The 13,746-nt window shown below is 38.4% G+C and overlaps 1 pseudogene across 1 annotated transcript; it reads left to right on the plus strand.

Moving 5' to 3' along the window:
- The first annotated feature begins 4,457 nt into the window (after window positions 1–4,457).
- Window positions 4,458–5,455, plus strand: LOC308288947 (GTPase IMAP family member 9-like; annotated as a pseudogene). Its single transcript has 2 exons — window positions 4,458–4,506; window positions 4,830–5,455. The product of its transcript is annotated as a GTPase IMAP family member 9-like (transcript).
- The last annotated feature ends 8,291 nt before the right edge of the window (window positions 5,456–13,746 follow it).

Consider the following 13,746-nt stretch of genomic DNA (forward strand, 5'->3'; position numbering starts at 1 on the left):
TATTTTATTTATCTTAGCTTAATTCCATAAAAATGAGTTGAACCAACACATTTACGTTAACATTTGTTTGAGTTGGACAAACGTAAATTAATTAAGTTCATATAATTAACTTGGCTTAAGTTAATGAAAATGAGTTGGACTAATTGAACAACATGCATTGCATTGAATGTAGATTTGACTTGGGACTACATATATCCCATATATAAATGTACTCATATAAAATGGGTGGAAAAGTTTCACACATTTAAAATGTGTTCAACTGAGAGATTATTTTTTTGGGTGTGCCTGACTGTCTGTACAGGAAGTGATGTCACATGACATACTTTTTATGCCCATATATGAGTAATTCTGTACCACATCTCCATGTTTAGGCAAACTCCACACAGAAAGTCCCTATCGCCAACCCCACCTAGGGTGTGGGCGCTAGGGCCTTTCTGTGTGGAGTTTGTATGTTCTCCCCGTGTCTCCTAGGGTTGATACACTCACAAAAACATGAACAAACTCCCCCCAGAATGACAACAACTAGAATTGTCAGAGAAACGCTGTGGTTGGCCAGATGGTCAAGAATTGGCCGCGACCTGGCCCTTTAGGGGCGAGGTCTTACTAGTAATAGACTAAGCCTATACTTACCTCCATTTTTTCTCTGTAAATATATTTAATTTATTTTCTTCTGTTTTTATAATGCTGTTTTTTTGTATAGCTGACTGGCAACGAGTTGCCCATGTAAGGCCTATGTGGTCAAATCAGGGTCAAATGTGCAACTCAATGAGCCATCGTTAACCTGCTAAATGTTACATAGTTTACTGGCAACGAAAACGTGTCCATCTCTCTCCTCTCCTGCGGAGCAAACAACCTGGAGTGTATGTGTGACTAGAACAGTTTATGATGTTGTACACGTTATCAATGGACTCCTTGACCATCAAAACAATGGTGTAGTATATGTCATATTCTGTATCATGTATGGTTCAGGAAATAAGATGCAAAACACATTATAATGGTAATGTCAGTTATTAAAATGGCCGCCATGGTCACCAGGGGGCGTTTTTGCGATGGCTCCATAACTGAACATTTTCAGGGCCCCAAACTGTACAAGTCTAACTAATGTCATGTTTTTATGAAAAAGTGAAGGATTCGCCTAAAATCCGGTCTCAACCCTCCGGACTATGGTGTTTAAAATCTAAAATGTCCCGTTTCCCGTTTTAAATGGGTTAAACCCTGTCATTTCCAGGTCCAGCCCAGATAAGTTGCTTCGTGAGGCTGAACATATGATGCGGGCACAGAGCCCGCATGTCATCAAGGTCCTGGGAGTCTTCAAAGGCTGTGTACCTTCTTCCTCATCTTCCTCCACACAGATTGGTCTGGTCATGGAGCTGATGGAGAGAGGATCCCTCTCCTCCTTGCAGGTCAGCTTTTTCAATGTAATGAGTCCCAGGACACACAAGGTGGGCATTAGGATGGGTTCCAGAGAAATTGAATGGGTCCCCAAAAGTTTTTCTTTCATCTTTTGAAGTTTTTCTTGAGAGTGCTCTTGGCACAAGCATTTCATTGTTTGTCTGTACTTGTATGGATACGCATTTGACTAATAAACCGAACCTGAACCTGAACCTGAACCTCAATGGGTTATGGTGCCAGTTTTCTTTTACGCTGGATGGCGCTGTTAACTAGCCTATGGCTCAGCAGATATTTTTCATGTTGCACAAGAGACATTGCTGGTATATTTTAGGCCTAAAGCCTAATTGGTGATTCTTATTATGATTCTTATTCAAAAAGAAATGATTCATTTCTAAAAGGAACTGGCTAAACAGGTTGTGTTATTGTACATCTCTTCTTTTTTTGCTGGTGGGGGGAGGGGGCAAACAAAATATCATGTAATATGTAATATACTAGTAAGACGCCTCAGGGCGACAGGGCGAGGTTACTTGATTCCAAGTAATAAGTAAAGTAAAGGTATTACTTTTTTAAGGAGTAATATGTAGTAAGTGACATATTACTCTCCTGAGTAATATTGCCCAACACTGTCTACTTGCTCAAAACAACAGGAGCACTAGGGTTTCAGGCAACAGAAGCAAGTGCAGTAGAGTCCAATATGTGCCACGCTTGCAGTAGCATATTTGGCTGTTAAATTTAGCTTCAAAAAGCTCCCACTGTCCTGGAGGCTTGTATTGGACACTACATGCACCGGCTACTATCTTTATTATAGTTTGGACAGATTCATCGCAATTACCTTTCTGTGACAGAGAGGGAGACAATGGACATATAAAATCGTTTTTGTATTTGTAACTTTTCTGTTTCCCCCCCTCCCTCACCAGAAAGATCGAGGCCACCCCCTACCCCCACCCCTGGTGTTTCGTCTGGCTCACCAAGTGTCTCTGGGCATGAAGCACCTTCACAGTCTGGACATCATCCACAAGGACCTGAAGCCTGGCAACGTGCTGCTGGACGCAGACCTCAATGCCAAGGTGAGTCCTAGTCTAGACAAAAGACCAAGGTGAGTCCTAGTCTAGACAAAAGACCAAGGTGAGTCCTAGTCTAGACAAAAGACCAAGGTGAGTCCTAGTCTAGACAAAAGACCAAGGTGTGACGTAATGAGGAAGCGAGAGACAGTTTGGAAAAAGCAGCAAAACATTCACAAATAGATTAAAAATACTTAACGGCATCGCCGATTAGCGCCGCTTTGCACATGTTGCCGTGTTCTCCTAGTGCAGTTCTGGGTATCTTTAAAGAATCTCAACAACATCTGAGCGACGCTGTATTCGTCCGAGACCAGACAGTGGTAGCGTTGTGTATCAGAGAGAGCCAACCGAGGAGCAAGTAACTGTATTTACCAATATAAAATATCAAAATATAAAAAAGGTACATTCAGGAACGAAAGGAGCTAACAGTGGACCTGCTCATGGAGGACATTGAGAACAGCTTCCAGTCCAAAGAGAAAGCTTGGGTATTTTCTCTGGACCTCACAGCCACATGTGGCAAAGCAGACTGTCTGAAGCTACTGAGGTTAATCCCAGATCTGCATTTTAGTTAACTTTATCTTGGAAATGCTGTCAAACTGCAGCTCCATCCTACAGACCAGTGATGGCCTGCAAAGTAGACTTAGACGTCTGATAAATGGGGTGCCACAGGGGTGTGTCCTCTGACCATCACTATTAATGCCGTAGCATTAATCTGGTCAGGACTCAGGAGGGAGTCACCTGGAAATGGACCAATGAGCAGGTCATGCTGGCCTACCACACTGTGGAGTGCAGTAGAAACTGTCCAGTGATCACCATGTTTGTTTGACTGCTATAACACTAATACTATTGCAACATAATTAATTCCTACTCTGTATCTCCCTCTCTCTCTATTCCACCTTCATTCTCTGTTCTTGTTCATCCAGATCACTGACTTTGGCCTCGCCAAGTTCGTCGACTCTGTGACGTCCTCTGCTAGCAAGGGGGCGGGGACCATTAAGTACATGCCTCCAGAAGCCTTCTCCCTGTCGTACACATCCACCCCCGCCTTTGATGTCTACAGGTATTCATCATTCACTGTGTGACTAATTCAACAACTGTCTGTCACTGTAAACTCCTGTGAACATCCATCATATGTCTGGTGGATAACCTTCATATCAGCAAGTTAAAGGTCCAATATTCACATTGTTCTTTCTGTTTTATTAGACGTTTACATATTGTTACTTGTGCATGCTGGTCCCTCATTGGCTGTTAATGATGACGTTGCCAGAAATGTTCGTCCCTGATTGGACTACGGGTTTAAACAAAGAAGGACACCAACATACATACACAGTACTTGCACGCTCTGCTGGTTGCTGTGATGAGAGTCACTCTTGCAAATTAATTCTGTCTTACCATTTGAATTTTCCCCAATCAATGGGGAACATTAATTCACTAATACATTAATGGCCATATATGGAGATATCTGTGTCAGTCCTTGTCCCTTTTATGCCCATATATGGAGTTCCCTGATGTCACCAATATTAAGCCTATATCTTGGAATGCCCATATATGGACATCCTGGTTGATGCAGATAATTAGTTGCTAATGCTATCTGTCCCATGTATGATTTATTCTATTGTAAACTAATCGCTGAAGTTTTTCTCTCTTTTTATTTCAGTTACGGGATACTTCTGTGGTCCATTATGATGGGGAAAGAACCATATGAAGGTGATAGATTATCTATTCATTGTCTTTCTTGCTTTCTCCTTTGTCGTCTCCATTTTCTGTTCTCTCTCCATCCATAAAGACCTAATGACATGAAAACAATGTTTTTCATACTTTTAGTGGTGGTCACCAATCATCCTTAACAGACACGATGGATTACTACAATCTCTTCTGTTCTTCCCATCTGTTGTCCTCTCCTCTCTCAGGTGTCACCAACCCTATCATAGAGCTACGTATCCCCAAGGGAGACCGGCCGTCCCTGGATGCCATTAACCAGAGCTGAAGGACCTGGTGAATCTCATGAAGAGGTGCTGGCACCAAGAACCCAACAAAAGACCTCTGTTTCCAGGTGAGAAAACTAACCTGCAACAACCATCACTAGAATTGCTGACACAATTGCTGATTGCTGTTTGCATAGACTTTCCATTTTATAATCACTTAAAACTAGTTATAAGTTTATAGGTGAAAAAGGTGCAACGTTTGTTAGGAGACACTACAGTATTATAAGTAATCCGACTGCTCTCACTTCCAGGTAATAATAAAAGTATAGCACTAATAAAATGTATATCCGTGCAGAGCAGAAGGGAAACTGAAATAATAGAACGGTGAGGAGAAGAGAGCGGTCATACTGTATCTACAGTCTGTCTGATTGACTGAATCTACTGTTCCCAGAATGCACTGCTGTGAACGAAGCCCTGTATGAGAAGCGCAAGGCTGATCGAAGAATTGTTTTGATTGGAAAAACTGGTGTGGGGAAAAGTGCCTCTGGAAACACCATCCTTGGAGGGAGAAGATTTGAATCCAGACTCTCTGCCTACTCAGTGACAGAGAAATGTTCCATGGAATCCATCATGTGGAACACCAGGAGGATCAGTGTGGTGGACACACCTGGACTCATTGACACACACAGGTCTGAGGAAGACCTCAGAGATGAAATAAAGAGATGTCTCCAGCTCTCTAGTCCTGGTCCTCATGTGTTCCTGCTTGTCTTACAACTTGGTCGATTCACCCCAGAAGACAAGAATGCAGTAAAAGCCTATCAGAAGATGTTTGGACCAGAGGTTGGCAGGTACATGATGGTGCTGTTCACCCATGGTGATGATCTTGAAGGGGGTGGTATGACCATTCAACAGTTTGTACATGAATCACCTCCAGCTCTTCAATAACTCATCCAGCAGTGTGGAGGCAGGTTCCATGTCTTTAACAACAGGAGCAGAGACAGAAATCAAGTGTTGGAGCTGATCAAGATGATTGATCACATGGTTGCAGCAAATGGAGGCTCACACTACACAGGTTAGATGTACAGAGAGGCACAGCGTGCCAGAGTGGTCCACACAAAGGAAACAAAGGACAAATGCAGTGTGGCATAAATTCTTAAAATGGTTGAAAAGATTGATTGTAAAATTCCTTAAAACAAAAACAAAAAAAATAAATGAAATTATTAAAATGGTTACAGTGTATCATGCTCCCTCTTTAAGATCACAATTACATTTTATATGGACTTCATAATGCAGAATGATAATTTCAAAATGTATAAAAATATTTTGAAAATATTAGATCTAATATTTTCAAAATGTGTATATATATGTGGATGTGATTAATGTACAGTATTTTGTAATAATGTTAAAAAGTATCTGCAAAGTAACTAGATTACCAACATGTTCTAATAAATGTAATGGAGTAAAAAGTACAATATTTTCCTCTGAGATGTAATGGAGTACAAAACAAATGGAAATACTCTGGTAAAGTAAAACATACAGTATCTCACAATTGTACTCAAGCACAGTATTTGAGTAAAAGTACTTAGTTACTTTACACCACTGTGTGTGCCAGTGCGTGCACGTGTGCCCATGACACTTCTATTGTTTATGTGATTAAAAACAAATCAATAAAATGAATATCTGATAACAAACAAATGTCATTTATTGTAATGTAATCATGTACAACAGTCAGATCCTATTGATGATATAAAGAACAATAATTCATACATCTGTCTTCAACATTACTTATTGTTGTTGGGCAGAAACCTTGTATTTCTAGATTTAAACATTTTATGATTTATTTCATAAATTAATGTCTTGCTTCACCACACAACAACGTGAAGCAAAAGTAGTTAAAGTAGCAGATCTACAAGCTCACAACGCGTCTCAATGGGAGGCGTTGTGAGCAGTGGCGGTTCTAGGACTCAGGTGGCCTTAAGTTATATGCAACATTTTTTGTGTTGTTTTTTTTTTGTTTTTGTTTTTTTTTGTCACTATGTTATGGTATAGTCAGTGAATATTATCACAATATCTGTCAAAGCTGGGAATAAATTCCTTACCAAACAATGTCTTCACCAATGTGTTCATAAAGGTGTCTAGTAGCATATCTAACACCAATGTGTTCATAAAGGTGTCTAGTAACATATCTAACACCAATGTGTTCATAAAGGTGTCTAGTAACATATCTAACAATGTGTTCATAAAGGTGTCTAGTAACATATCTAACAATGTGTTCATAAAGGTGTCTAGTAACATATCTAACACCAATGTGTTCATAAAGGTGTCTAGTAACATATCTAACACCAATGTGTTCATAAAGGTGTCTAGTAGCATATCTAACAATGTGTTCATAAAGGTGTCTAGTAACATATCTAACACCAATGTGTTCATAAAGGTGTCTAGTAACATATCTAACACCAATGTGTTCATAAAGGTGTCTAGTAACATATCTAACAATGTGTTCATAAAGGTGTCTAGTAACATATCTAACACCAATGTGTTCATAAAGGTGTCTAGTAACATATCTAACACCAATGTGTTCATAAAGGTGTCTAGTAACATATCTAACACCAATGTGTTCATAAAGGTGTCTAGTAGCATATCTAACAATGTGTTCATAAAGGTGTCTAGTAACATATCTAACAACAATGTGTTCATAAAGGTGTCTAGTAACATATCTAACAATGTGTTCATAAAGGTGTCTAGTAACATATCTAACACCAATGTGTTCATAAAGGTGTCTAGTAACATATCTAACAATGTGTTCATAAAGGTGTCTAGTAACATATCTAACACCAATGTGTTCATAAAGGTGTCTAGTAACATATCTAACACCAATGTGTTCATAAAGGTGTCTAGTAACATATCTAACAATGTGTTCATAAAGGTGTCTAGTAACATATCTAACACCAATGTGTTCATAAAGGTGTCTAGTAACATATCTAACAATGTGTTCATAAAGGTGTCTAGTAACATATCTAACACCAATGTGTTCATAAAGGTGTCTAGTAACATATCTAACAATGTGTTCATAAAGGTGTCTAGTAACATATCTAACACCAATGTGTTCATAAAGGTGTCTAGTAACATATCTAACACCAATGTGTTCATAAAGGTGTCTAGTAACATATCTAACAATGTGTTCATAAAGGTGTCTAGTAACATATCTAACAACAATGTGTTCATAAAGGTGTCTAGTAACATATCTAACAATGTGTTCATAAAGGTGTCTAGTAGCATATCTAACACCAATGTGTTCATAAAGGTGTCTAGTAACATATCTAACACCAATGTGTTCATAAAGGTGTCTAGTAACATATCTAACACCAATGTGTTCATAAAGGTGTCTAGTAACATATCTAACAATGTGTTCATAAAGGTGTCTAGTAGCATATCTAACACCAATGTGTTCATAAAGGTGTCTAGTAACATATCTAACAATGTGTTCATAAAGGTGTCTAGTAACATATCTAACACCAATGTGTTCATAAAGGTGTCTAGTAACATATCTAACACCAATGTGTTCATAAAGGTGTCTAGTAACATATCTAACACCAATGTGTTCATAAAGATGTCTAGTAACATATCTAACAATGTGTTCATAAAGGTGTCTAGTAACATATCTAACACCAATGTGTTCATAAAGGTGTCTAGTAACATATCTAACACCAATGTGTTCATAAAGGTGTCTAGTAACATATCTAACAACAATGTGTTCATAAAGGTGTCTAGTAACATATCTAACACCAATGTGTTCATAAAGGTGTCTAGTAACATATCTAACAATGTGTTCATAAAGGTGTCTAGTAACATATCTAACAACAATGTGTTCATAAAGGTGTCTAGTAACATATCTAACACCAATGTGTTCATAAAGGTGTCTAGTAACATATCTAACAACAATGTGTTCATAAAGGTGTCTAGTAACATATCTAACACCAATGTGTTCATAAAGGTGTCTAGTAACATATCTAACACCAATGTGTTCATAAAGGTGTCTAGTAACATATCTAACAACAATGTGTTCATAAAGGTGTCTAGTAACATATCTAACACCAATGTGTTCATAAAGGTGTCTAGTAACATATCTAACAATGTGTTCATAAAGGTGTCTAGTAACATATCTAACACCAATGTGTTCATAAAGGTGTCTAGTAACATATCTAACACCAATGTGTTCATAAAGGTGTCTAGTAACATATCTAACACCAATGTGTTCATAAAGGTGTCTAGTAACATATCTAACAATGTGTTCATAAAGGTGTCTAGTAACATATCTAACACCAATGTGTTCATAAAGGTGTCTAGTAACATATCTAACACCAATGTGTTCATAAAGGTGTCTAGTAACATATCTAACACCAATGTGTTCATAAAGATGTCTAGTAACATATCTAACAATGTGTTCATAAAGGTGTCTAGTAACATATCTAACACCAATGTGTTCATAAAGGTGTCTAGTAACATATCTAACAATGTGTTCATAAAGGTGTCTAGTAACATATCTAACAACAATGTGTTCATAAAGGTGTCTAGTAACATATCTAACACCAATGTGTTCATAAAGGTGTCTAGTAACATATCTAACAATGTGTTCATAAAGGTGTCTAGTAACATATCTAACAACAATGTGTTCATAAAGGTGTCTAGTAACATATCTAACACCAATGTGTTCATAAAGGTGTCTAGTAACATATCTAACAACAATGTGTTCATAAAGGTGTCTAGTAACATATCTAACACCAATGTGTTCATAAAGGTGTCTAGTAACATATCTAACACCAATGTGTTCATAAAGGTGTCTAGTAACATATCTAACAACAATGTGTTCATAAAGGTGTCTAGTAACATATCTAACACCAATGTGTTCATAAAGGTGTCTAGTAACATATCTAACAATGTGTTCATAAAGGTGTCTAGTAACATATCTAACACCAATGTGTTCATAAAGGTGTCTAGTAACATATCTAACACCAATGTGTTCATAAAGGTGTCTAGTAACATATCTAACACCAATGTGTTCATAAAGGTGTCTAGTAACATATCTAACAATGTGTTCATAAAGGTGTCTAGTAACATATCTAACACCAATGTGTTCATAAAGGTGTCTAGTAACATATCTAACAATGTGTTCATAAAGGTGTCTAGTAACATATCTAACAATGTGTTCATAAAGGTGTCTAGTAACATATCTAACACCAATGTGTTCATAAAGGTGTCTAGTAACATATCTAACACCAATGTGTTCATAAAGGTGTCTAGTAACATATCTAACAATGTGTTCATAAAGGTGTCTAGTAACATATCTAACAATGTGTTCATAAAGGTGTCTAGTAACATATCTAACACCAATGTGTTCATAAAGGTGTCTAGTAACATATCTAACACCAAGGTGTTCATAAAGGTGTCTAGTAACATATCTAACAATGTGTTCATAAAGGTGTCTAGTAACATATCTAACACCAATGTGTTCATAAAGGTGTCTAGTAACATATCTAACAATGTGTTCATAAAGGTGTCTAGTAACATATCTAACAACAATGTGTTCATAAAGGTGTCTAGTAACATATCTAACACCAATGTGTTCATAAAGGTGTCTAGTAACATATCTAACACCAATGTGTTCATAAAGGTGTCTAGTAACATATCTAACAACAATGTGTTCATAAAGGTGTCTAGTAACATATCTAACACCAATGTGTTCATAAAGGTGTCTAGTAACATATCTAACACCAATGTGTTCATAAAGGTGTCTAGTAACATATCTAACAATGTGTTCATAAAGGTGTCTAGTAACATATCTAACAACAATGTGTTCATAAAGGTGTCTAGTAACATATCTAACAATGTGTTCATAAAGGTGTCTAGTAACATATCTAACAACAATGTGTTCATAAAGGTGTCTAGTAACATATCTAACACCAATGTGTTCATAAAGGTGTCTAGTAACATATCTAACAATGTGTTCATAAAGGTGTCTAGTAACATATCTAACAACAATGTGTTCATAAAGGTGTCTAGTAACATATCTAACACCAATGTGTTCATAAAGGTGTCTAGTAACATATCTAACAATGTGTTCATAAAGGTGTCTAGTAACATATCTAACACCAATGTGTTCATAAAGGTGTCTAGTAACATATCTAACACCAATGTGTTCATAAAGGTGTCTAGTAACATATCTAACAATGTGTTCATAAAGGTGTCTAGTAACATATCTAACAACAATGTGTTCATAAAGGTGTCTAGTAACATATCTAACAATGTGTTCATAAAGGTGTCTAGTAACATATCTAACAACAATGTGTTCATAAAGGTGTCTAGTAACATATCTAACACCAATGTGTTCATAAAGGTGTCTAGTAACATATCTAACAATGTGTTCATAAAGGTGTCTAGTAACATATCTAACAACAATGTGTTCATAAAGGTGTCTAGTAACATATCTAACACCAATGTGTTCATAAAGGTGTCTAGTAACATATCTAACAATGTGTTCATAAAGGTGTCTAGTAACATATCTAACAACAATGTGTTCATAAAGGTGTCTAGTAACATATCTAACAATGTGTTCATAAAGGTGTCTAGTAACATATCTAACAACAATGTGTTCATAAAGGTGTCTAGTAACATATCTAACACCAATGTGTTCATAAAGGTGTCTAGTAACATATCTAACAATGTGTTCATAAAGGTGTCTAGTAACATATCTAACACCAATGTGTTCATAAAGGTGTCTAGTAACATATCTAACACCAATGTGTTCATAAAGGTGTCTAGTAACATATCTAACACCAATGTGTTCATAAAGGTGTCTAGTAACATATCTAACAACAATGTGTTCATAAAGGTGTCTAGTAACATATCTAACACCAATGTGTTCATAAAGGTGTCTAGTAACATATCTAACAACAATGTGTTCATAAAGGTGTCTAGTAACATATCTAACACCAATGTGTTCATAAAGGTGTCTAGTAACATATCTAATGTAAAAAAAAAAAAAAAAAAAACATCACAAGGATGCAGCTGGGACGTATCATCAGTGATGTAGCCTGGGGTCGACGGGTGTTTCGGGTCTCGCAACATCATACACCCTCGCCCAGGTGACCCAGCCGGGGTTGATCAAGTCCCGACTTACGTCCCAGTAGCTATCCACGATCAGTCCTATTAGGGAAAGACAGGGTCACTCAATGTGCAGCACCGGAACTACTCTGCCAGGATTGGGGAGCCATTCTGGCGCGTGGAAGAACTAGGCTCTATGGGTTGACTCCTGGCCGGGCTCCTCCTACGTCTTACCAGGTCCTCTCCTGCTCTCACCAGGTTCAGAACCTGTGCGTTGCACCAGACCCCAATCCAAACATTCCATTCAGCTGCTGCAGTTGAATGGCCCTCCTAAAGGCCTCACCGTGGATTTGTTGGGCTTCTTCCTCACGGAAGACACAGGCTGGGGCGCTAACCCAACCTGCTCCCGGGTGCCGTCTAAATTCCGGCCGTCAACCGAGTCTCCGGTGGTCACCAAACTATTCCTGGTTGTCACATAGTCTATTCCTATGAGCCACTATAAATAGAACTAATAGTGTAAAAAAAACATCACAAGGATGCAGCTGGGACGTATCATCAGTGATGTAGCCTGGGGTCGACGGGTGTTTCGGGTCTCGCAACATCATACACCCTCGCCCAGGTGACCCAGCCGGGGTTGATCAAGTCCCGACTTACGTCCCAGTAGCTATCCACGATCAGTCCTATTAGGGAAAGACAGGGTCACTCAATGTGCAGCACCGGAACTACTCTGCCAGGATTGGGGAGCCATTCTGGCGCGTGGAAGAACTAGGCTCTATGGGTTGACTCCTGGCCGGGCTCCTCCTACGTCTTACCAGGTCCTCTCCTGCTCTCACCAGGTTCAGAACCTGTGCGTTGCACCAGACCCCAATCCAAACATTCCATTCAGCTGCTGCAGTTGAATGGCCCTCCTAAAGGCCTCACCGTGGATTTGTTGGGCTTCTTCCTCACGGAAGACACAGGCTGGGGCGCTAACCCAACCTGCTCCCGGGTGCCGTCTAAATTCCGGCCGTCAACCGAGTCTCCGGTGGTCACCAAACTATTCCTGGTTGTCACATAGTCTATTCCTATGAGCCACTATAAATAGAACTAATAGTGTAAAAAAAAACAACAATGTGTTCATAAAGGTGTCTAGTAACATATCTAACACCAATGTGTTCATAAAGGTGTCTAGTAACATATCTAACACCAATGTGTTCATAAAGGTGTCTAGTAACATATCTAACAATGTGTTCATAAAGGTGTCTAGTAACATATCTAACAACAATGTGTTCATAAAGGTGTCTAGTAACATATCTAACACCAATGTGTTCATAAAGGTGTCTAGTAACATATCTAACAATGTGTTCATAAAGGTGTCTAGTAACATATCTAACAACAATGTGTTCATAAAGGTGTCTAGTAACATATCTAACACCAATGTGTTCATAAAGGTGTCTAGTAACATATCTAACAAAGATTGAAATTCAACATCCCTAGCAAAATGTTTGACAGCTAGGGTAATTCTGGGTCTCATTCACTTACTATACACTGTACTATAAGGGAAAAAAATTACTCCCAAAAATCTTTAAGTGGGATGTGAGGGGTCTAATTACGTATTTTTTAATTATTCTGAATCCATTGCAAGCATTTGTTTTACACAAAAACACAGAAAACAATGGTTTAGTCATGAAAAACTGAGAGTCATCACTTTTCACAGCTTTGTGAGTGTTTTCTGGGTGCCATTTCTAACCCAAGGAATGTTTTTTTTTTTTTTTTTTTTTTGTGCAAAACAAATGCTTGCAATGGATTCAGCTCCACGGGCAGCATGACAAACCCCTAGTTAGACCCCTCACATCCTACTTAAATACCCAGAAAAAAATAAATAATCCTGGGTATTTTCCTCCTGTATAGAAAGTCGATGGGAGCCCAACTTGATTTGGCCACTGTGGCGACCCCAAGGTCGCAAACTCGGGCGCCCTAGCCAAATCATTAGAGTATGATCTGGGCTACATCTGTGCAACATTTGGCGCTTTTAGACTGATTAGCACAACAAATCCCTAAGCCTAAGGCCTACGACTAAGTGTGAAAATTGCAGCCGCAGTGCCTTAGCAAAAACATGGGTTTCTTCTCCTCTCTCTCCAAACACAATGAAAATGCATTGAGTGCTTGAAGTTAAATATTTCAAAAACTACCAAACATTTCTCAAAGAAAAGTTATAGCACACAGTAAGCTGAACACATTATAGTTTGAATGGTGTAGGAGTAGATCGGTGCCAAAGGTTTGAGGAG

The sequence above is a fragment of the Nannobrachium achirus genome (genome assembly GCF_963921795.1).
Source record: "Nannobrachium achirus genome assembly, chromosome: 7".
NCBI classification, from domain to species: domain Eukaryota; kingdom Metazoa; phylum Chordata; class Actinopteri; order Myctophiformes; family Myctophidae; genus Nannobrachium; species Nannobrachium achirus.